We start from the raw sequence: 12,005 nt of genomic DNA on the forward strand, positions 1-12,005 counted from the left end.
CAGGCCCGCCTATCCCGGCCCCTACTCCCCGACCCCCCCGCCCACTCCCTCCCGCCGTCCTCCCAGGGCGCCACCTCCATTTGCTCGGATTAAAGTCTGCGCGTGAATGTGGGGGTAAATTCCGTAGAGCTGGGCCGCTCACGGGTGCGACCTCTACTTTCCGTTCATTCATTAATCCATTCCACAAATAGCAGTGGATACTCCTGGCACTGTCCTCAGCGCTAGAGATACAGGGGTGAAATAAAATAGAGCCTTCCCAGAGTTTATTTTCTAACGAGGGAAAGAAACTATGACCACAGGGACTTCTCTGGTGGTTCAGTGAGTAAAACTCTGCGCCCCCAATGCAGCAGGCCCAGGTTCAATCCCTGGTCGGGGAACTAGATCCCGCATGCATGTCACAACTAAAGATCCCGCATGCCGTAATGAAGACCCGGCGCACCCAAAAATAAACAAATAATTTGAAAAATTATAATAATAAAAAAGAAACCAGTAAACATCTAAGAAGCAACATATAAAGCACACGCATCAGTGCAAAGTGCGGGGAGTGTGGTGAGAGAAGGTGTTGTCATTTTAAATAAGACGAAGCCCTCATTGAAGTGACATTGAACAAATACTGAAGGAGGTGGGGGAGCAGGGCGTTCAGGTGAAGAGATTCTGGGCAGAGGGAACTGGCGAGGGGCCCTGAGGCTGGAGCCTACCTGGTGTGGTAGAGAAATAGCAGAGAGCACAGTGAGCCAGAGGAAGAATCGGTCAGGGGGCAGGGGCCTTGGTGGGTCAGGTAGGATCGGGGAGGCCACTGGAAGCACTTTAACTGTTACTCTAAGTGTGATGGGGGCCACTGTGGGATTTTGAGCAGAGAGGAGTCACTGTATTACAGTTAGACTGTGGGGGGCAAGGGCAGCAGCGGGGTTGTTTAGGACACCATTGCAATAATCTGGGGGAAAGATGATGGCTTGGTCACCAAGGAAGTAGTAGTGGAGGTGGTGAGAAGTAGTTGGATTCTGGGTATGTTCTGAATAATTCCAATGGGATTTGATGACCAATCGGGTATGCAGTGTGAGAAAAAAGAGAGATCCAGGACTACTGCCAGGTTTCAGTGTCTGAGCAACTAGAAGAATGGTGTTGTCATTTACTGAGATGGGAAGACTGTAGGAGAGGTGGGCTTGGAGCAGGAAAGGGTGGGCAGATCTGGACTTTGCTGTGGACCACGTTGAGATGCCCATTAGTCATCCCAGGGGAGAGGTCAGGTGGTCAGAGAGATATGAAACTGAAGATCACAGAAGAGGTCTGACTTGGGAAATACATGTGGGAGCTGGTGATGTACAGATGTTACTGAAAGCTATGAGAGAGGGTGTCATCACCCAGGGAGTGAATGTAGACAGAGGAGAGAAGTCCAAGGACTCTATTTATCTGAAGACCAAAGGCCCACTCAGACCATGTACCCAACTCCCCTTGAAATTTCCAGTATTCTCCTTGTCCCAGTGTACAGTTACTTCTTGGAAGTGGCTGTGGGTCCCTTTGGGGAAGGCCTGGTGGAATTGCTACTACAAATGTTTGCTCTGGCATTATAGCATTCTTCTCAAGGGAACCCAGCCTCCCTTTCAATCAGTGACCTCTGGGTCTGAGGACTGACTTGGGCCTGGAAACTGGATGAGGGGTTGAGATTTTTTCCATTAGCAGCGGGCGTTAGCCTCCTGTTTACTTGTTTTCCCCCTTTCTTTGATGATAAAAGTCAAGAAATATCATGGTTGCCATAGTCCCTGGGAATACCATGGTCTGCGAGCCATCAGCACAGAACCCTGCAGGCCCACGCTCCCTGGCTGCCGCTTGGCCTTGCTCCCGTTCTGGTAGTTACATCAACCCCAGCCTCTGCTCTCTGGAATCCTGTCATCCCCACTGACCTCTGGGAGCCCAGCTCCAAGGTACTGTCCACCCCTGTGGCCTCAGAGGCAGCCCCCCGAGCCCCCTGTGGCATCAGTGATCCTCACTCGTGCATCCCTTGTGCTTGAGTGAAGGCAGCTCCTGTGGGCCCTCTGAGCATGCAGCCAGCTGGGTTCTCTGGTCTTACGTCCACCTCTGAGCCTTTTGGTCCCTTCTCAATACCCTGCCAAGATCGTCCTGTTACCTCCCTCTTATTTAGTGGGGCCACCATTTCTTCCACACTTCAAGGAGCCATCTCAGTGGCATATCAGGACTGGCTCCAGGGCTCTTGCCAGATCACATCCTGAGCCTCGGGGGAGTGGCTCCATGTCTGTGAACCCTCCCTCACCCAACCTAATATTCTGCTCTCTTCCCACCGGAGCCCTCAAGACCCACCTTGGACATGGTCTTGTTCTGCTGGCACATCTCGGCCAGTTTCTGCAGCCAGTGTGGGGAATCATCTCAGTTCTCTCATGGCAGGGGCAGGACTTCCCCAGCTGGGCTGTGGGGAGACGCGATCATAATTATTGGTCCAGAAGCAAAGAGGGAATTTAGGGGAGCAGATCTTGAGGAGGGAAAGCATTGCTTCAAGGCTTCTACCTTAGGGGGTGTATTAGTCAGGGCTCTCCAGAGAACCGGAACCAGTAGGATATAGAGATAGATAAATAGATAGATAGATAGATAGAAAGAAGAGATTTATTATAAAAATTGGCTCATGTGATTATGGAGGCCAAGAAGCTCCATGATCGGCTGTCTGCAAGCTGGTGGTTTGGTTAAGTCTGTGTGTGGAGGTCTGAGAACGAGAAGCGCGGATGTCTGAGGGCAGAAGAAGATGGATGTCCCAGCTCAAGCAAAGGGAGCCAATTTACCCTTCCTTTGCCTTTTTGTTCTGTTTGGGCCCCCAACAGACTAGGTGATGCCCACCCACACTGGTGAGGGCCATGTCTTATCCAGGCTACCAATTCAAATGCTGATCTATACTGGACACACCCTCACAGACACACCCAGAAAGAATTTGTTTACCAGTTATCTGGGCTCCCTTATCCCTGTCAAGCTGACAGAATTAACAATCACAGGGAGCTCCCTGCTGGCCTAGTGGTTGGGATTCTGGGCTTTCATTGCTGGGGTCCAGGTTTGGTCCCAGGTCAGGGAACTGAGGTCCCGCAAGCCTCATGGGGAAAAAAAAAAAAAAAAAGAATTAACCATCACAGGGGGGACTTTGCGTGGTCTCCAGGTAAGAGGCTGCTATTCTTAAGCAAGAGGGAATGGGCCACTTCTACTGGCTCAGGGGGTTAATGGGAATCTGGGGTTCAAGATCCTTAAGCCCATCTACCAGATGTCCCCCTGCTAGGTTTCAGTGTCCCACTCCTTCCCTTCTGTGACCATGACTGGAGCACAGGCTTTAGCAGAGTCATCTTTTTGGCCTGCTTCAGAACTCCCCTCTTCTCAGGCAGGTTCTGGGCCTTCACCAGTACAGGCTGCAGTAGACAAGAGTCTTTAAACACTGATATTGAAAACTCCTGGCTTTCACACTGGGCCATGGATTGATAAATGTCTGTCCTGAGCCTGTTATTTTCTCCCTCAGCACATCATTGCCACTTAATAATAATCAAGTTCACTTTCCATATAAATTACCATTGCCCCATGTATCTCAAATGTTAGCGACATTGCCTAAGCCAGTGTACCCCCTTCCCCAATGTGCCCCATCCCAGGGCAGAAGAGATGAGTCTTAGTAATTATGAGATTCAGCATGCCAAGTGTTATCACAACAAGTTTCAGCTAGCTGTTGCTGCATAACAAATTTCCCCACAACTTAACTGCTCAAAACAATAGCTGTTTTATTACCTCTCATGATTTTGTGGGTTAGGAATTTGGGCCAGGTGATTCCTTTGCTCCATATGGCATTGACTGAGGTCATTCAGTTTGCATATGGTCTGGTCTGAAGGGGCCAAGTCAGGTTCACACATATGTGGCATCTTAGCAGGGATGGCTGGAAGGCTGGGCTCACGTGGGACTGTCAGCTAGAGCACCTACCCATGGCTTTCCCAATATATGGTCTCAGTAGTGAGTCTTCATACGTGGTGGCTCAAGGCCACCAGAGGGTGTTCCGGGGGTAGGAAGTGGGGAAGTGGCCAACCTTTCAAAGTCTGGGGCCAGAAGCTGGCTGAGTCATGTCTGGTCAAAACAGTTACAGAGCCTACTCAGATTCAGGAGGGGCACAGACCCCACCTCTTGAAGGGAAGAGTGTCAAATAATTTGCAGCTATCTTTAATCCACCATAATACCTACTCCAGTTACTGTCACCAACTGGATCTTTGTTGCCATCTAGCTGTTGAGCCTTCCAATTCCAGAATCTAATTCTGAGTATCTATTTCTTAGACTCCCTTCTGGTACCAATTGTTCTAGAGTGGGTTCTCCCAGAAGCAGACCTTGGAACAAGGATTCAGGCGCAAGTAGTTTATTTGGTAGGTGATCCCAGGAGACACCACTAGGGAATTTAGTGCATGGCTGTAAGTTCCAACACTCCACCTTGAGTAGACTGATAGCTTTGTCTCCTCTTCCCTCTTTAGCCTTTGAAATCCAGTATTTAAGTCCCTGTATCAACAAATACCTGTAAGGTAGCTATAGCTTCACTGCTAACTTAACATTCCAATATCTAGATTCTTCATTTTTGTGCCTGGAGATATTCCTTATTTTCACAGGTGTACAGCACTGAAAGGAAGGTTGTTATATGAAGAGTTTCTAGGTGTTTTGTAAGGAGAGGGTTTTCCATATAACTTAGTTCTGCTTATTGCTGGAAGCAAAGGTCCTATTTTTTCAGCTTCATATGATCTCTGGGAGATTTTTTCTAAAGATGGCTGCCAACAATTCCTCCCACCCCTGTAAATACCTGCCACTCCTTTCATCAAGAGCTGGAGGCTATGTCCCCACTTGAATCTGGCCAGTCTTGTGACTTGCTTTGACCAACAGATTGTGACAGAAGTCATATACTGGGGTTTTCAAGCCCAGGATTTAAGTTTATAGCCTCCAACCTCCTGGGATCTAGCCATATAAACTTGACCTAGACTTCTGAGAGACCACATGGAGAGAGGGAGGCTGCCAGCTGAGTCGTGTGAATTAAGTTGTATCAGTTGTTCTAGCCCCAGCTGTACTGATGGAATGAAGCTGTAGGAGTGAACCCCACTAACACCATGTGGCGGAGAGACGAGTCATCCCTGCTAAGCCCTGCCCAAGTAGCAGAATACTGAGAACATAAATTATTCTTGCTGCTTTAAGTCACTACGTTTTTCATAACAGCTTTATTGAGATATAATTCACATACCATAAAACTCGCTGTTTCAAAGTATGTAATTCGGTGGGTTTTAGTATATTCACGAGATTGTGCCACCATCACTGCTATCTAATTCTAGAACATTTTGAGAATCCTAAAAAGAAACCCCATATCCATTACCAGCCACCCAGTCTTCTCCTTCTGCCTTCAGCCCCTGGTAACCACTAGTCGCTGTGGACTTGTTTATTCTGGACATTTCATATATATGGAAACGTACAATATGTGGTCTTTTGTGACTGGCTTCCTTTGCTTAGCATAATTTTTTCAAGGTTCATCCATGTTGCAGCATGTATCAGTACTTCATTCCTTTATTTAAAATTGTGGTAAAATAAACATAAAACTTACCATTTTAATCACTTTTAAGTGTACAATGTAGTGGCATTTGGTACATTCACATTGTCGTGCAACTGTCCCCATTATCCACCTCCAGAACTTTCTCACTCTCCCAAATTTAACGTCTGTACCTGCTTTCCCCTTTTCCCAGCCCCTGTTAACCACTATTCTACTTTCTGTTTCTATGAGTTTGACTACATTAGGTACTTCATATAAGGTCTTCTTGCATCTTATTTCACTTGCCATGTTTTCAAGGTTAGTTAATGTTGTAGCATGTATCAGAAGTTCCTGTCTTTTTAAGGCTGAATAATATTTCATTGTATGTATATACCACATTTTCTTTATCCATTCATCTGTCAATGGACATATGGGTGTTCCTACTTTTGGCTGTTATGAATAATGTTGCTATGAATATTCATGTACAAGTTTTGTGCAGACATGTTTTAATTTCTGTTGGGTATATATCTAGGAGTGGAATTTCTTGGTTATATGGTAACTCTATGTTTAACTTTTTGAGGAACAGCCAGACTGTTTTCCAAAGTGACTGTCCCATTTTAAAATCCCACCAGCAATGTATGAGGTTTCCAAGTTCTCCACATCCTTACCATGACTTGTTATTATCTATCTTTCATTAGAAGTATCTTACTGGAAGGTACTGTACTGAAGTGGTATCTTACTGGAGTTTGATTTAATTTCCCTAATGACTAATGAGTTTGAGCATCTTTTCACGTGCTTGTTGGCCATTTGTGTCTCTTTTTTTTTTTCTTTTGAGAAATGTCTATTCAAATCCTTTGCTCATTTTGGGAGGTTATTTGTCCTTCTATTTTTATTTTTTAAACTATATATTTATTTATTTGGCTGTGCTGGGTCTTGGCTGCAGCACGCGGGATCTAGTTCCCTGACCAGGGATCAAACCTGGGCCCCCTGCATTGGGAGCACAGAGTCTTAACCACTGGACCACCAGGGAAATCCCAGTCCTTTTATTGTTGAGCTTCCGTTATTCATCTTTTCTGAATACAATTCCCTCATCAGATATATGATTTGCAAACATCTTCTCCTATCTCCTGAGTTGTCTTTTCACTTTGTCAAAGGTGTCCTTTAAAGCACAGATTTTTAAATTTTGATGAAATTTATTTTTTGTGGATATCCACTTGTCTGCACCATTGTTGAAAAGACTATTCTTTTTCCTCACTGAATTGTCTTGGCACCCTTGTCAAAAATTGATTGACCAGGGGAATTCTCTGGTGGTCCAGTGGTTAGGACTCCACGCTTCCACTACATGGGACACGGGTTCGACCCCTGGTCGGGGAACTAAAATCCTGCAAGCCACCGGACGCAGCCAAAAAAAAAAATTAATTTACCAGATATGTGAGGCTTACTTTTGGACTCTCCACTGCATTCCATTGATCTATATGTCTATTCTTATACTAGTACCATACTATTTTTTTTTTTTAATTTTCTCTTGGGCTTCCCTGGTGGCTCAGTGGTTAAGAATCCGCCTGCCAATGCAGGGGACACAGGTTTGAGCCCTGGTCCGGGAAGATCCCACATGCCACGGAGCAGCTAAGCCCGTGCGTCACAACTACTGAGCCTGCACTCTAGAGCCCGTGAGCCACAACTACTGAGCCCGCGTGCCTAAAGCCTGTGCTCTGCAACAAGAGAAGCCACCTCAGTGAGAAGCCCATGCACCGCAACGAAGACCCAACACAGCCAAAAATAAATAAATAAATTTTTTTTTAAAAAAGAATTTTCTTCCGTTTTCAAGACTTTCTATACTTTAATAGTTGGGGTTTTTTTTTGGGCCACGCCACACGGCACGTGGGATCTTAGTTCCCCGACTAGGGATCAAACCTACATCCCCTGCATTGGTAGTGTGGAGTCTTAACCACTGGACCACCAGGGAAGTCCCATTACCACACTGTCTTGATAGCTTTGTACTTAAATTTTGAAATCAGGAAGTGTGAGTCCTTCAATTCTTTTTCAAGACTCTTTTGGCTACTCAGGGTCCCTTTAAATTCTTTAAAAATATGTTTTATAGTTTTCAGACTATGAGTTTAACCCTTGTTATATTTATGTATAAGTATTCTAACACTTGTTACATTTATGTATAAGTAGTTTATTCTTTTTGATTCTATGCTAAGTGGAATTGTTTATTTTCTTGTGATTTTTAGATTTTTCATTGCAAGTGTATCGATATCCTGCAAGCTTGCTGTGTTTATTAGTTCTAGTTGCCTTTTAGTGGATTACTTAGCATTTTCTATATACAAGACAATGCCATCTACAAATAGAGATGAATTTACTTCTTTCTTTTCAATCTGATGTTTCCCCCCCCCCCCCACTGAACCCCCTGGCTAGAACTTCCAGTACAAAGTTAAATAGAAGTGGTGAAAGTGGACATCCTTGTCTTGCCTTTGATCTTAGAGGGAAAGCTTTCAATCTTTAACCCAGGGATTATTGATTCCACTGTGACCAAGGAGCTTGTATGGTCTCAATTCTTTCACATTTGTTGACTTTTGTTTTATGGGCCAGGATATGGACTATCTTTGTATACATTCCATGGATATTTGAAAAGAATGTGTCTTCTTTTGTTGGGTGAGGTATTCTATATTAATTGGATCATGTTGGTTGATAGTGTTGTTAAGTTCTTCTACATCCTTACTGGTTTTCTGTCCAGTTGTTCTACCTATTGTTAAGAGAGAGGTGTTGAAGTCTCCAGTGGAAGTGTGGATTTGCTATTCTTCTTTCAATTCTATCAGTTTTTGTATCAGTTTTGCAGCTCTGTTGTTTCATAAATACATATTTAGGATTGTACCTTCTTGGTGGGTTGACCCTTTTTTCATTATATAGTGTCCCTCCCTGTCCCTGGTAACTTTTCTTTGCTCTGAAGTCTAATATATCTGATACTAATATACCTACTTCTTTTTTGATTGTTTGCATGATATATTTTTCTATCCTTTTACTTTCAACCTTATAGTTATATTTGAAGTGAGTTTCTTGTAGATAGCATGTAGTTAAGTCACACTTTTTCATCCACTTTGCCAATCTCTGTCTTTCAATAGATATATTTAGACCACTTGCACTTAATAGAATTAGTGATGTTAGGGCTTGAGTCTCCCATCTTTTTTGTTTTCTGTTCTTTTCTTTTTTCTGCCTTCCTGTGGGTTACTTGAATTTTTTTTTTGAATTCCATTTTGATTTATCTATAGTGTTTTGGGGTGTATTATCTTTTTTTAGAAGTTGTTCTAAGAATTACATTAAATACACATAAGTTACCACAGTATACTGTTGACATTTTATCAATGTTGTTGACATTTCTAAGCATAGAAACCTTCCTTCTCTTGATATCCCTTAGTACTTTCCCATTTATAAAGTAATTGTTTTAAATATTTCCTTAAATACATTGAGAACATCAATTTTATAATTTTTGCTTCAACCATCAACCATAATTTAGAAAACATAAAAGGAAAATATTTACCCAAGTTTCACTATTTCTGCTCTTCCTTCTTCCTTCCTTTTTGATGCTCCAAGTTTTCTTCTTTTATTTTCTCCTTTATGTTCAGAGCTCTTCTTTAGCCATTCTTTTTTTAAAATAAATAAATAAATTTATTTATTTATTTTTGGCTGTGTTGGGTCTTCATTGCTGCGCGCGGGCTTTCTCTAGTTGTCGCGAGTGGGGGCTACTCTTTGTTGCAGCGCGCGGCCTTCTCATCGTGGTGGCTTCTCCCGTTGCGGAGCATGGGCTCTAGGCATGCAGGCTTCAGCAGTTGTGGCTCGTGGGCTCAGTAGTTGTGGCTCATGGGCTTCAGTAGTTGAGGTGTGGGCTCTAGAGCACAGGCTCAGCAGTTGTGGCACACGGGCTTAGCTGCTCCGTGGCATGTGGGATCCTCCCGGACCAGGGCTCGAACCCGTGTCCCCTGCATTGGCAGGCAGGTTCTCAACCACTGCGCCACCAGGGAAGCCCTAGCCATTCTTTTAGGGTAGGACTGCTGGCAACAAATTCTCCTAGTTTTCCTACATCTAAGAATGTCTAAGTCCCCTCTACGTTCTGAAGGGTATTTTTCACTCGATATAGAATTCTCAGTTGACGATACTTTCTTTCACTACTTGAAGTGTGCCACTTCCTTCTGGCCTCATGGTTTCTGATGAGGAATCTCCTGTCCCTTTATAGGTAAGATATCATTTCTCTTTTGCTGCTTTTGAGATTCTCTTTAGTTTTCAGTTTAGCTGTGATGTGTCTTGGTGTGCATTTCGTTAGGTTTACCTTGTTTAGGCTTCTCTGAATTTGCAGGGGTATTTTTTCTTTTTTTAATCTTTTGGTCATGCTGCGTGACATGTGGCATCTTATTCCCTAACCAGAGATTGAACCCACGCCCCCTGCCTTGGAAGCGTGGAGTCTTAACCACTGCCAGGGAAGTCCCATGCAGGTTTTCATCTTTTGCCATTTCTGGGAAGCTTACAGCCATTCTTTGTTTTGTTTTTTTTTTTTGCCATTCCACATGGCTTGTGAGATCTTAGCTCCCCAACCAGGAATTGAACCCAGACCACAGCAGTGAAAGCCCAGAATCCTAACCACTAGGCCACCAGGGAACTCCTGACAGCCATTATTTCTTCAACTGCTTTTCAGTCCCACCCTTACTTTTCTCCTTCTGGGACTCTGATGACACAGACTTTAGACTTTTTGTTTTAGTACCATAGGTCCCCATAGTCCTTCATTATTATTTTTTAAGTCTATTTTCTCTGCTGTTCAGGTTGGGTAGTTTCTATTTTTTAACTTCAAGTTCACTGATTCTTCTCCATTGGGGGGGGCGGTAATTGTATTTTTCAACTTTATTTGGCTGCACCGCACAGCTTGTGGGATCCTAGTTCCCTGACCAGTGATAAAACCCACAGCCCCAGCAGTGAGAGAGCTAAGTCCTAACCACTGGACCTCCAGGGCATTCCCTGTTTTTTTTTTTTAAATACATTTAAAAAATTTATTTATTTTTGGCTGTGTTGGGTCTTTGTTGCTGCACACAGGCTTTCTCTAGTCGCCGCGAGCAGGGACTACTCTTTGTTGCGGTGTGCAGGCTTCTCATTATGGTGGCTTCTCTTGTTGCGGAGCAGAGACTCTAGGCACGCAGGCTTCAGTAGTTGTGGCACGTGGGCTCAGTAGTTGTGGCTCACAGGCTCTAGAGCGCAGGCTCAGTAGTTGTGGCGCACGGGCTTAGTTGCTCTGCAGCATGTGGGATCTTCCCAGACCAGGGCTCGTACCTGTGTCCCCTGCATTGGCAGGCGGATTCTTAACCACTGCGCCACCAGGGAAGCCCTGTATTTTTTGACTTTAAATGGTTCTTTACATTTTCTATTTCCTTGCTGAGACTTGTTGCAGTGTTAATTGCTCATCAACACATTTATGATGGCCACTTTTAAATCCCTGTCAATAATTCTAACATCTCTGTCATCGTGGTGTCGATGTCCATTGTCTTTTCTCCTTCAGGGTGTGATTTTCCTGATCTTTGGTATGAGTGACTTTTGACTGAAACATGGACATTTTGGGTATTATGTTAAGAAGACTCTGGATCTTATTTAAATCTTCCTACAGCACACCTCCTCTGACGGGCATGAAAAGGCACTGCTTCATTACTGCCAGGTGTGGGAGGCAGTGAGCTCCATCATCCCACCACACCTCTACTAAAACCCTGGTTGGGAGGGGCTGGGGTGCCCCATTTCTCCTCCCATGGCCTCCACGGACATCAACTTAAAGTCCCAGCTCCCTATCCGGCCTTCTCTTGACTCCACCCCTGCAGAGATTTGGGGGTGCCCCCAGTACAGCCTAGCAAGGATTGGAAGTCTAGGACCCAACTTGGCGTTTACTGGTGAAGGTGGGGCTGCAGTTCTTCCCGTGGTGTTTCACTAGTTTTCTTTCCGTCTTGTTAAGCTAACCCCTTTCCGGTCCTCACTTGGGTTTTTTGGTTGTTGGTCTGCTTCTCTAGCACCCAGCTTGGCTTATATGAAGCAAAAAGAAAACCCAGGGAACTCAATGCCAGTCGTTCATTGGGTCCCAAGGTCCCCAGCCAGTCTTTCTTCTCTCCACCTTCCAGTCTTATGTTTGTTTTATATAAAATATCCAGGGTTGTATTTAGTGGAAAGGATAGGGATAAGTACTTCCATCCCATCTTCCCATATAGGAATGTAAAATGGTGCAGCCACTGTGGAAATCAGAATGCTGATTCTTCAAAATATTAAAGATAGAACTGCCACATGATCCAGCAATTCCACTTCTGGGTATATATCCAAAGAATTGAAAGCAAGGTCTTGAAGGTTTTGAAGAGATATTTGTACACCCATGTTCATAGTATTATTCACAACAGCTAAAACATGGAAGCAACCCAAGTGTCCAACAGATGAATGGATAAGCAAAATGTGGTATATACATACAGTG

General features: G+C 44.3%; 1 long non-coding RNA gene across 1 annotated transcript; it reads right to left on the bottom strand.

Moving 5' to 3' along the window:
• Window positions 1–45: 45 nt before the first annotated feature.
• On the bottom strand, window positions 46–5,498 carry LOC113621116 (uncharacterized). The gene is made up of 3 exons (XR_003433034.1): window positions 2,944–5,498; window positions 2,317–2,422; window positions 46–221 (listed from the first exon to the last, which is right to left on the bottom strand). It is a non-coding gene; the product is annotated as an uncharacterized LOC113621116 (long non-coding RNA).
• Between the last annotated feature and the right edge of the window lie 6,507 nt (window positions 5,499–12,005).

This window comes from Aethalodelphis obliquidens, unplaced genomic scaffold (genome assembly GCF_003676395.1).
Source record: "Aethalodelphis obliquidens isolate GAN/ISIS:26980383/991018 unplaced genomic scaffold, ASM367639v1 scaffold8, whole genome shotgun sequence".
Taxonomy (NCBI): Eukaryota; Metazoa; Chordata; class Mammalia; order Artiodactyla; family Delphinidae; genus Aethalodelphis; species Aethalodelphis obliquidens.